The sequence below is a fragment of the Prunus mume genome, linkage group LG5, assembly GCF_029339155.1.
Source record: "Prunus mume cultivar Tortuosa linkage group LG5, ASM2933915v1, whole genome shotgun sequence".
Classification (NCBI taxonomy): Eukaryota; Viridiplantae; Streptophyta; class Magnoliopsida; order Rosales; family Rosaceae; genus Prunus; species Prunus mume.
The window spans coordinates 24684327-24696759 of record NC_142702.1 but is presented as its reverse complement, the minus strand read 5'-3'; the positions used below and the strand labels follow the sequence as shown (position 1 = coordinate 24696759).

The following is a 12433-nucleotide window of genomic DNA, read 5'->3' as shown; positions in this document are numbered from 1 at the left end:
TTAGTAATACATTTCTCTATGAAAATTTGACGATTCTCAATATTTGCCTCTTCGTCTTTATATCCTTTGCTTCTTGAGGAAACTTGACGGCTCTGATAGTCTGATTTATTTCATCTCATTCCTATTTTCGATACCCGTCCTGTATAACCATAGTAGATTGTTGAATTGACTAGTTCCTGCAAATTTAATTGCATTGAAGGCAGAAATAGTATGCCGGCATATTTTCTCATGCCTAAATAGGATGTAGATTATACCCAACTAAATCTCAAGGCTGCTACAAAAGTTCAATGTGAAGGGGATTGATGCACTTCAAGTTAAGGAGGTTTCATATCCTATATATTTCTCTAACTCTTATCAATGGCTTGTTGATAGAGCTAAATGTCTTACTTGTATATTTCTCTCTCTCTTGTAGGGTTTGAAGTTGGTGAAGGCATCGATCATTGGAGTCAAATACCGCTCTTACCAATGTGTTTCTTGATATTTCTCTAACTCTTATCAATGGCTTGTTGATAGAGCTAAATGTCTTACTTGTATATTTCTCTCTCTCTTGTAAAGTTGGTGAAGGCATCGATCATTGGAGTCAAATACCGCTCTTAAATGTCTTCCTTGGAAAGAAACAGCAAAAACTTTTCAACTTTGGTCCTCTAGAGACATTGAGCTTTTGGGGTTTCATTTTGGTTTGTGGATTGGGATTTCTATTCTATTACTCTGGATCATGTAAACTTTGGTCCATTGATTCTTTTGGTTTCATTCATTATATCTCAAGAAAACTCATCCGCCATCGCAACAATCATTCAACTTTATCGTTGATCCAAAACAAATAAGGAGGCCAATTTTGTACTGAGGGAGGTTGAAGAAATCAAGCTCATCTATATATACTGATTCAAAACATCTGAAGAAACTGATGAATTGTCGAAACCTATCCTCCTGATTGACACAAGGGGTCATCCGAGTGCAGCCGTTTCTCTACGATTGCATTTTAACTTTAATTTCACAACATATCAAATATGCAACTACTGAGTATATTTTAGAATTGAACTCAAACAATTTGGCCTGGTTTGTGTAAATTCATATTAAATGAATGTTTTTTAAATTGCTTTTAATAGTATAGCCGTGCCTTGTTTTTTTTAAATTTTATTCCAATTAATAGTACAGCCGTGCGGCTATACTATTTAAATATGATATACCAAGAGATAGTATAGCCGGGCAGCGATAATCCATTTTTAAAAAATATTATTCCAATGAATAGTATAGCCGGGCGGCTATACGGGTTAAATATAATATATAAAAATAGTATGGCCACGCCTTTATACTCCGTGTTTTGTTTTGTTTTTTTTAAAATTAATAGTATAGCCGAGCGGCTATACGTTTAAAATATAAAAATTAGGTCGGATATCTTCTTCTTCCCAGCGCCTTCTCCTTCCTCTCTTTGTCTCGATCTCTCTCTCCGTCTCTCCGTCTTTCTTCCTAACAAGCAGCGGATCCTGCGCACTTCCACCGCCCTTCGTCCACGCCTCAACGGCAAAACGCCCGCCCAGACCCTCCTAGAGCCACCTAGGCCGCCTAGAGGAGCCTAGGGCCGCCTAGACCTTCCTTGAGTGCCTAGAGCCGCCAAGGGCCTCCTAGGACCGCCTAGAGCCTCCTAGGGCAGCCTAGAGCCGCCTAGACCCTTCTAGGGCCGCCTAGCCGGGGCTCCCAGCCTCCGCCTAGCTCCCTGGCTCCTACCCCTGGATGCCACATATCCTGGAAGGGTACCTCTTGGTGTACCGGAACTGACTTAAGTTGGTTCGAAACTGAAAGATAATGAGCTTTTGTTTTCACAGTCATGTGGCAGGTCACTAGTGAATCAACCTTCCTAGTCTGATGATCTTGTACTGAAATACTAACTAATAGGGTGCATGCAACCTTAGGCCATTTCACTTGATTTTGTTCCATCTCCTGCATTTAAACATGTTTTTGCTTCTGCACTTTTTATCTTTGAAGTTGCTGAATCACTTGCTATGGAACCAGACCTTATTTGCTATTATTTTGGGCCAGCTGCAGTAGGTGCCCCTTGAAAAGTCTATTAATGTCTCCATTTATATTAAAAATCCCCAATTAGAAGTGAATTTTGATTGGATGGTAGTGTCTGATACTGCTAGCAAATCATCAAAACCGAAACCAAGTAATATAAAAAGAGCTGAGGTAAATGAATTGAGAAATGCTAACGTTGTCTTGGAAAAGTTTCCATTTGAAAACGCTTCATAATATTTTCCTTGATGTCATCTTTCGTCAGTAAATTAAAAAAAGAAGATAGAGTTTTCGAATAAGGATTTTGAATAGCTGGGTCCATATTAATTCCAATCAGGATTGTTGACCTTCATTTTCCTTGACGAGTCATTACTTTTTGCTGTGTTCTTCAAATCCTGACATAATGTGTTTTGGACTTTACTGCATACAGGAGGAGGATGATGCTGGTCTCTAACTGCCTTGTTGCTAATCAACTGGTTGTACAGTGCTGTAACACCCTGGTAACTCTTAATCAGATTTTTCTTGTATATTCACTAATACAAGGACCAATTCCTGAATGCCTTTTCAGACCAAGCAATTTATATTAAACATTCCATTCTTAATGCTCTCTCTCTCTCTCTCTCTCTCTCTCTCTCTCATGATGTACGCGGGCTTATTTCAATAGCATTCCCAACTTAAAAAGAATGATAAGTGAAAATGGTTGTAAGTTGTAACAATTTGATTCCATTGAGCACTCTCATCTAATTCAGGGAGAATATTTGATTAATCAGTTTTGTCTGGTTTAGGATGCGTGAATGGATTTGATCAATACAATTTATAATTAAATTGAGCTATTAAGATCTATGTTTAGTCAGTCCAAGATCATAATCCCAGTCATATGAATGAAATAAATCTTATAAACCAGCTAGCTTTTCTCGTCTATACGGATTATCACTTGCGAAATAAGGAATTCTCATCTTCAAAAGCAGCCTTATAATGATCTATTAATCATGTAATTATTGAAGATAAATACTGAAACAGAGGATGATAATTAATGAGATGAAAAACAGCAATCCTAGTTGTGGGTTAAATATACCTATCCATCAACCAGTATTCAGACCAGTTCACTTCAGGCTTTTCTAATAAAATTATCGATCAGTCTTCTTGACGGTATCAATGGCAATCACCAAAATTAAGTACATGTAAAAGGACACAAATTTTTGTTTGCTGAAGGGGGAAAACACTTTCTGTGGATTTGCTTAGTCTTGTCTTTTGCCTCAAGGCATTGCCTCTAAACTCGTCTCTAACAAGGATGACATGGGTGGAAGCTTAGTCAAACTTTACAAGAGCGTTGAAAATCTCAGTGACACATACATACAACCTGCTACTATCAAGGACGAGGCCTTGCTGAAACCTACGACACTTTCTGCTGGAGCTAATGTCCTTCGGATTTTGACCGACGATGATCCAAAGGTCTGCCGAACAGTTCTGTTGTGCGACCAGTTGCTGGTATGTCTACTGTATCAAGTATCACATTGCTTATAACGTTGAACTTTAAGACGATTGATGCTTTTGAAGAGAAGGTGGTTGATCTTGACATTGAAGAGGTTTGATATTTTTTGTTAAATTTGTTTTGTTTACAATACAGAATGTTCTCTATCTGTGTCTATTGATTGACACTACATATTTTGTTTGTGCTTTTGCTTCTTAGGGCTTGAAGCTGGTGAAGGCATCATTGGAGTCAAAAACATCGCTCTTACAAATGTTTTCAACATTTGGTCCTCTAAAGAAATTGAGCTTTTGGAGGTTCATTTTAATTTGTGGATTGGCATTAACTGTATTGGTTTACATTGGATTATTTCAACTTTGGCCCTCTGATCTTATTGGTAACAAATATTATACCGCAAAATATGGTAAAAACGACCCAAAGTCAAAGGAAACCAATCTGCTATCCCAATGATCCTTTTGCACTGTCGTTGATACAAAAATGAACAAGGAGAACCGATCGTGCGGCTGAAGTAAACTTGCTCATCTACACTGCTCCGCAAGGATAAATGTGGACTTTATGAAGCACTGATTCTCTACGGCATTTGCACTGTTTTGTTTTTTGTTTTTCTGTTGATTTTATGTTTTGGGCCTCCATTTTTTAGTTTCTTTTCGGCACGATCAAATCTCAAACCAGTTGGCGGGAGACCAACTTTTATAACGGTTCTCTGTTTTTTTTTTTTTTTTCCCATTTGGGCTCTGTCCTCTTTGCACAAAGAGTTACAAGCAAGCAAATAAGTTGTTGATTTTCTTTTCACTCTTCTGTCTTTGCATATTGGTGGTTAACATTTGCATGAAACCTATGGTTAACTAACACGGACACCTTGCAACTCAAACCCTTGTCATGTCACACAAATTCTTACTTCAATTTCTAAACACATCAATTGTAGTTTTGTTTCTAAAGCATCTCCAAGGGAGATGTCAAATACCAAACATCAAATTTAAATTTGATGGCTGATGTGGCAATTTGACATCTATTTAACTCCACTCGATATGTCAAATTAAATTATTATTTTATTACATTTTAGCTTGATTTGAAAAAGAAAAATAATAATAAAATAATTTGACCTTGCATTACAGCTCCTCCTATTTTTCACACCAGATTAATCCATACTCACGCTAGCGTGAGTTTGAAGCTTCTGATTGACGCAAAAAAAATAGGCCCATTTTAATACAATGTTTAAGGCCATTTTACAAAATCCAACCCAGTAGTTATATTGAAAATTAGGTCAGATATCTTCTTCTTCCTAGCATCGCCCTCTCCTTCCTCTCTGTCTCGATCTCTCTCTCTCTCCGTCTTTCTTCCTAACAAGCAGCGGATCCTGCGCGCTTCAGCCGCCCTTCGTCCACCCCTCAACGGCAAAACGCCGCCTAGAGCCGCCTAGGGCCGCCTAGAGCAGCCTAGAGCCTCCTAGAGCCGCCTAGGGTCGCCTAGAGCAGCCTAGGGCCGCCTAGGCGGGAGCCCAGGCGCCGCCTAACTCCCTGGCGCCTACCCCTAATGATTAGGGTGAAATTGCGGCGGTGTCCTCCCACCTAGCGCCTAGGCCGATTTTTCGAACCTATTTAAGATTACAGTTTTTTGGTGGAAATAAATATATATTTATTCACTCATCTGTAGATTATATTCCCTATGTATAGGTAATGACAGATTTGTATGTGTAGAGTTGCTTTGTGGTCGACTAAATGATGCAGAGTCCAAGGTGACCCTCCACCTTCTTGATCCGTTCACCATTGCCATTTTTGAATAATTTTGAATTTAGGATACTTTTTTTGCGAAGGTCTGCCCTTAATATCCCCTCAATGGCTACCACCAGCAGCGCTAGCGTGAGTTTGAAGCTTCTGATTGACACAAAAAGCCACAAAGTTCTGTTTGCTGAAGCAAGCAAGGAAGTTGTTGATTTCCTTTTCAGTTTTCTGTCTTTGCATGTTGCAACTGTTACTAGGCTCCTCTCAACTGATGGTATGGCTGGTTACTTAGGCAACCTTTACCAGAGTGCCGAAAGCCTTAGTGTCAACTCATACTTGCCACTCAATCTTAAGGACACCCTGCTCAAACCCAACACAACAATTTCTGCGGCCAATATCCTTCAATTGCCATTGCCGACCAACAGACTAGAATCTTTCTAAATTGTTCTACATTTGTGTGAGATGCAGTAACCGTATTTCTGAGAGCTATGGAATCCCTTGTCCACAGTCAAGCCCAAAATTAAGGTCCAGAAAGGACGCAAGGGAAGTTAATAAAGACAGAGCACATATTTCTTCTTATTTTTTAGTTTTTTTTTGTGTTGAGGTCCATGCAAAGTATTTAGAAGAATGGTATTTTGAGTTAAATTTTCCAGTTTCTAAATAGAAAAAGGGGGAATATGTATTTATGATTATTAGTTTTTGATACTTTTTTCTTTAGTTTTATATATATAAATATAATATAATTGCTGTTTTTCCTGCTAAAGCCTAAAGGTGCCTCCTTTAACCTTACTTGTTTAGGCGTGTGCGTTCTGGGTTGGGTTGTGGCTATGCTTATTTACTCACTTATTTTATTACAGTTCCCTAATTTCTCTATAAGGCCTGTTGGTCCCAATTCCCCTTGTAACTGCATCAATGGCAACCAACACTGTAAGCTTGAAGCTCTTGATTGACACAAAGGGCCACAAGGTTCTGTTTGCTGAAGCAGGCAAGGACTTTGTGGATTTCGTTTTCACGCTGCTGGCTTTACCTGTTGGAAATGTGATTAGGGTCCTCTCTAAGGATAACATGGTGAGCAGCTTAGGCAAGCTTTATGATAGTCTTGAACTTCTTAATGACACGTATATATTACCTAATCTCAACAGGGACACATTGCTGAAACCCAAGGCACCAATTGGTGGTGCTAATGTTCCTCATCTGTTGACCAATGATGAATCATTGGCTAAATCGGTGTACATGTGTGGGAGCTACCACCGCTTTATAGCTGACGATCCTAGAGCCATTTGCCCACAGTGCAAATATACTCTCTCTACCAAGGTGCCTTATGTTGCAGCACAGGCTATCACGGAAGGATCGTCTGGTGGTGTAGGAGGGTATGTGAAAGATGTTGTTACATACATGATAATGGATAATTTGGAAGTGAAGCCTATGTCTACCATATCGTGTATAGCTATGTTGAACAGGTTCAATGTTAGAGGTTGGTACCCTTGAAGAGAGGATGGTTCTTCTAGGCATGGATGAGGTGTGCATTCCTAAACTTCTCTCAACATTTTGAACTGTGAATATATGTGTGCATCTTGAATATGCAAAATATATATGCACATCAATTACAAACCCCACTTTTTATTATTTTCTTAATTGATTCAAGTTGGGAAGGATAGGATAGATACACTTTTTATGCTTTGATTTCTACTCTACGCACTCGATCAATAGACGATACAACCATCATACATTATCATATAGGCTTTTAATCAAAGCTAATTTGCCACAGTTCATCTGCTATTATATTCTTTTGTTTTTTTGTTTTGGTTGGAGGAATTGTTATTTTGTTCAAAATGATCATTTTCTTTTCATTAATTTTTTAGGGTCTGAAATTGCTCAAGGCATCATTGGAGTCTAACGCAGTTCTCACCAATGTCTTCCTTGAGAAGAAAGAGGAGTAAACATGTCAACTTTGCACTTGATCAATTCTGGAAATGGAATTTTAGAGCTTGTTTGACTGTTGTGCGTCTGAGTTCGGACAAGGGATTCATAAAGAGTGTCTTACACTGTTATTTTTTGGAGGTTTTTCGTGGTAATCAGTCAGTTGTAAATTGATGAAATCGACTTCACCATGCTCCTTCAGAGGATTGTTTCTTCTGTTAAGGTAGCTGAACTGACTTTTGCTAGAACTTTGGAGCTTGTGACTCCGAGATGTTTTTGAACTCATGTATTACTCTTTTGCTGTTGAATGTATCGTCTTCTTCATTTTTGCTATACTATTAATTGGACTGAAAATGTGAAAAAAGACACAGCGTATAGCCGGGCGGCTGTACTCTTTAAATAAAATATATAAAAAGAGTATAGCCATACAGCTATACCTTCTTTTTAATTTTTTTCCTAACCTAATAGTATAGCCGGACGGCTATAGTTTTTCTTTATTTTTTTAAAAAATTAGTAGTATCGCCGGGCGGCTGACTATTTTTGCCCCTTTTGAAAAAAAATAAATAGTATAGCCGCGCGGCTATACTATTTGAATATAATATATTAAAAGAGTACGGCCAACCGGCTATACTCGGTGTTTTTGAAATTAATAGTATAGCCGAATGGCTATATGCTGTTTTTAAATTTTTTTTGAAGTAAATAGTATGGCCGATCGGCTATAGTGTTTAAATATAATATATTAAAAGAGTATAGCTGTACGGCTATACGCCTTTATTTTTTAAAATTTTTTTCCTGAAATTAATAGTATAGCCGCCAAAGCCATCAAACGTCGTTTCCTGAAATTCATTTCTCCTTAATTCAAATGAGTCTTCATATTTATGTGGATATTGCTTTCTGATACATAAATTCACATTGTAGCCAGCCAAAGCCATCAACGTTGTTCCATGCAGCTAGTTCTTGATCTTTGCCAGGGTTGGGCTTGGTGGAGTGAAGCATGAGGTTCATGCTGCAACAGCCTCTGCAACTGTGAGATAAATCCATTCTTGACATGTATTCTCAATCAACTCTGACTTGTTCATCTTCTTCATCACCTCACTTCCCGGGTTCGCCAGTACAAGCTAAACACAGATGGGAACAAAATTACAGAGTTATATAAACAGATGAAATAAAAATTTGGAAGGAAATATTTGATAAATTGAAAGAGACTGTTGCAGATTTTTGAACCTGGAGCCCCCTTCTGTCAACAAGCTTTTTGACCACTTCAAACATGCTTATCCCACTTGTGTCTATGTTACCAACAGCTGCAAATTAAACCAGAAAACAAATTAATTTCAGGATAAAAAATGTCACAATACTTATATATATATATATATATGTGCACTATTTGTTTCCCTTGATTACCAGTCATATCCAATATCACATATCGTAAGCTACTTTCCCCTGCAGATTTGGTCCTATCTTCCTCCTCATCATTTATCCACCTTGTAATCCTGAAAACAGGTAGGACTTTGGGTCAACTTTCAAATTATTATTTTTAAATTTGATTATAACATGCAAGAGTGTGTTCAGGTTTAATTAATTAGTACCTTTCTCTTAAGTAGTTGGTATTTGCAAAGTAAATGGGAGCATCAATCTCAAGTATGAGAATTCCAGGAACGTTGCTTGCATTGGGATACTGCTCAACATTTCTGTAAACCATATATGGAATTCGGAAGGTTTCCTTGAACAAAAGTCCTTGGCCCTGCCACAAACGAAAGTAGATATTGCAACCTACACACAAGAAAAAAGAAATATTAGTTCTAATAAGTAATGTTAAGTTGTTGATATGGTGTTATTGTCACACACAATAACTTTTTACTGGTGTGGCATATAGTCGTACGTACCACTAAGACTAGGCCGATTTCAATGCTGCCAAAAACAACACCGATACAGGCACTCATGCAGACAACAAAGTCAAACGTGTCAACCTTCGAGAGGTGAATTGCGGCTTCATAGTCTATGAGGCCAAGCATGGCAGCTATTATAATAGCAGATAGAACAACCAGGGGAGTGTAATGGAACAGAGGAGTGAGGAACAACAATGTGAACATAACCGCAATTGCCATGACAACGTTTGACATTGCCATCTTGCATCCTGCATTGTAGTTAACTGCTGATCTGGAAAACGGCCTTGAATATTGATGAAATTTTTTTCGCTTAATTAGCAACATGAAATGAATCTAATTAAGATTAAACCCTAAATGTGTACGATGAGTGATTAACCTGTGGGTAGCAAGAAGTGCAAGAACCAGCAATGTTCATCATCCCAATGGCAATCATTTCCTTGTTCCCATCAATGTGGTCATTCTTGAACATGGAAAAGCTTCTCCCTGTCCCTACTGCTATTCCTTCCTGCACATAACAATTAGGAAAACCCACAATCCATTAATTGTCATAATTAAGAACGGTTTGCAATACAACATGTTCTTTCTCGTGATCAACTGGCCTAACCAACATTAGTAACTAAAGAATTATGTTAATTACTTACAGCGAGAGCTATGACTCCAGTTTTGAAAGCTGTTGTCACAGATAAGGAGACACAAACACAAGGTCTCCAAAGGACATTGGATTAAGCCCCTTCTTCAGCTTTCCTATCTGACAATATATATCCACCAGAAAATTCAGGCATTAATTAAAAAAAATTGTCATTATAGGTAAAAACCAAAATACAAAATACAAAAAGCTTTTATAAATTACATACTACTTTTACAGGCTAAAATCTCTGTTGCTTTCTCTAGCAATAACTTTTCGGTCACATCTTTGTGTTTTCAGGATGCAAAACACCTAATCAAACACCAGTTTTCTTATAGCGGCCATCAGAAATTGAAGTGAGTTCTTATAGCCTATGTCTACCATATCGTGATGCGGAACAAGTTCAATGTTAAGGAAGTTGGTACCCTTGAAGAGAGGACCGTTCATCTAGGCATGGATGAGGTTTGCGTTCTTTTTGTTTTTGTTTTGTTTGGAGGTATTTTTATCTTATTCAAAATGATGATTTTCCTTTCATGAATTCTTAGGGTCTGAAATTGCTGAAGGCATCATTGGAATCCAATGCAGTTCTCACCAATGTGTTCCTTTGTGGGCAGTTAACACCATATCCTTTTCAGCCCATTGAAGTTCCTTTGTGGATGATTTCAAGGCTTACCCTGAAATCTGTTTTAGAACATTTGGAGACGGTAAAAAATTGGATCGCAAACAACAAGCCGTTGATCATTGTCAAATTGGGATATGACCTTGGAATTTATGCGCTGGGAAGGGGTTCTGTTCCAGCAGGGTTTCCATGCAGGGAAGGCAATTCAGTCAATGAACCTTACATTGTGAGCCATAGCTCTCTCCTAGGAGTCCTAGCCCATGCCACTGTTGTTGAGCTTTACAGAGAAACAAGGTGGACAAATTGGAATTAGTCTTACAGGAGAATATGTGGAGCCTTACTCAGAATCAACAGAAGACAGAGCTGCAGTAAAGAGAAATTTGGACTTTGAACTTGGATGGTACACGGAGCCATTGGTATATGGAGATTATCCAAAGAGCATGAGTACATTTGGTCAAGGAAAGGCTGCCCATTTTCACCAAGGAAGAGAGGAGATTGTTGAAGGATTCCTTCGATTTTGTTGGCATCAACTATTACACCTCAAGATATGGTAAAAACGACCCTGCAAGTCTAATGAAGCCAATCTGCTACCGCAATGATCCTTTAGCTCCAAAGAAGCCTCAAGATATGTCTTTACCTTACGATTCGGGCTTTACTACATCGATTACAAAAACAATCTCAAGCGCATTCCCAAAGAGTCTACTAAGTGCTCCCTAAAGTCCTAAAAGGGTGAGAGAAATAGAGATCAAGCTCTAGATGCATGTTGATGAAGACCAAGTTCCAATGTTGAGTTTCATTAGCACAATGCCCTGTACCATGATACAAATGTTGAGGTTCACTGCAATAAAGGCAACGTCTGAGTGCTTCAATTATGAATCTATGCAATACGAAACAAATATTGGCATATGCTGTAGACAATAAGCTATGTCTTCTTCATCACTAGTTCAATATGGCAGCAACCTCCAACCCTAGTGTGAGCTTGAAGCTCCTAATAGACACAATATGCCACCAAGTTTTGTTTGCTGAAGTGAGCAAAGAAATTGTTGATTGTTTCTTAACTATTCTGTCTCTGCATGTTGGCACCATCATTAGGCTCCTCTCCAAGAACAGCATGGTTGGCTGCTTAGGCCAACTTTATAAGATTTGCAGCCCAATCTTGGCAAGGACACGTTGCTCAAACCCAAGTCATCATTTGCTGACCAATAATAATTACTACATTTATAATTCTTTACTTAGCTACCAACTACAAAAATCTCTCTTTCTATCGCTATCTCTATGTATATATACGGTTGCATTGCACCTTTTGTAAGGCCTTCTCCAACCCTGGGGCTAAACCAAAAAAAAAAAACTCAAAATTTGGCCCCATTTCATCTCCAACGCATGTTGTTGACTTTCTCTTCACCCTTCTATCTCTACCCGTCAGCACTGTGATTGGGCTCCTCTCTAGAAAATGCATGATCGTTGGTTTAGGCAAACTCTACGGCAGCTTAGAAAACTTAAACGACACATACTTGCAACCCAACCTCAACAAGGATGTCCTTCTAAAACCTAAGAAGCTGCCAATACCAATTGGTGGCGCCCATCAACTTCTTCCTGCTTGACCGACGGTGAATATCAAAAGGTAAAAGTTGCACACCTGTCGGTCATGTCAGCCGTCAAGCTACTCCTACTCTGGCGAGGTATGCTATGTGGCTGACGACCCTAAGGCCATTTGTCCAAAGTGCCATAACTTCATTTCCAAACCCATGACTTATGTTGCTCGGCCGGCAGTTGCAGCCAGCGGCAAGAAAGGTGGGTTTGTGAGAGAGATAACGGATGATATGGAAGTGAAGCCTATGTCTGCCATTTCAAGTATCGCTCTGCTTAAAAACCTCAATATTAGGGATGTTCGTTCACTTGAAGAGATTGTGGTTCCTCTCAATAAGGATAAGGTTTGTGTTTATTAATTTTTTCTAACGTGATAATTTACCATTCTATATATTCAAATATTGCACTTGGTATTCTGTAAGAATTTATGGTGAAGAGCATTTTTGTTTCATTTCCTTGTTAGGGTTTGAAATTGTTGAAAGGCATCATTGCAATCAAATGCAGTTCTAACGAATGTGTTCCTTTAACAGCATTTCAAGTTGACATTTTGAAGCTTCTTTTGGAATGTTTGTTTTT

General features: G+C 38.5%; 2 pseudogenes across 1 annotated transcript; one reads left to right on the top strand and one right to left on the bottom strand.

The window, feature by feature from the left end:
- The first annotated feature begins 4733 nt into the window (after positions 1-4733).
- LOC148917403 (uncharacterized) lies at positions 4734-7464 on the top strand (annotated as a pseudogene). Its single transcript, XR_016127496.1, has 2 exons — positions 4734-6739; positions 7083-7464. The product of XR_016127496.1 is annotated as an uncharacterized LOC148917403 (transcript).
- Positions 7465-8016: 552 nt separating this feature from the next.
- Positions 8017-11997, bottom strand: LOC103332497 (sulfate transporter 3.1-like; annotated as a pseudogene).
- Between the last annotated feature and the right edge of the window lie 436 nt (positions 11998-12433).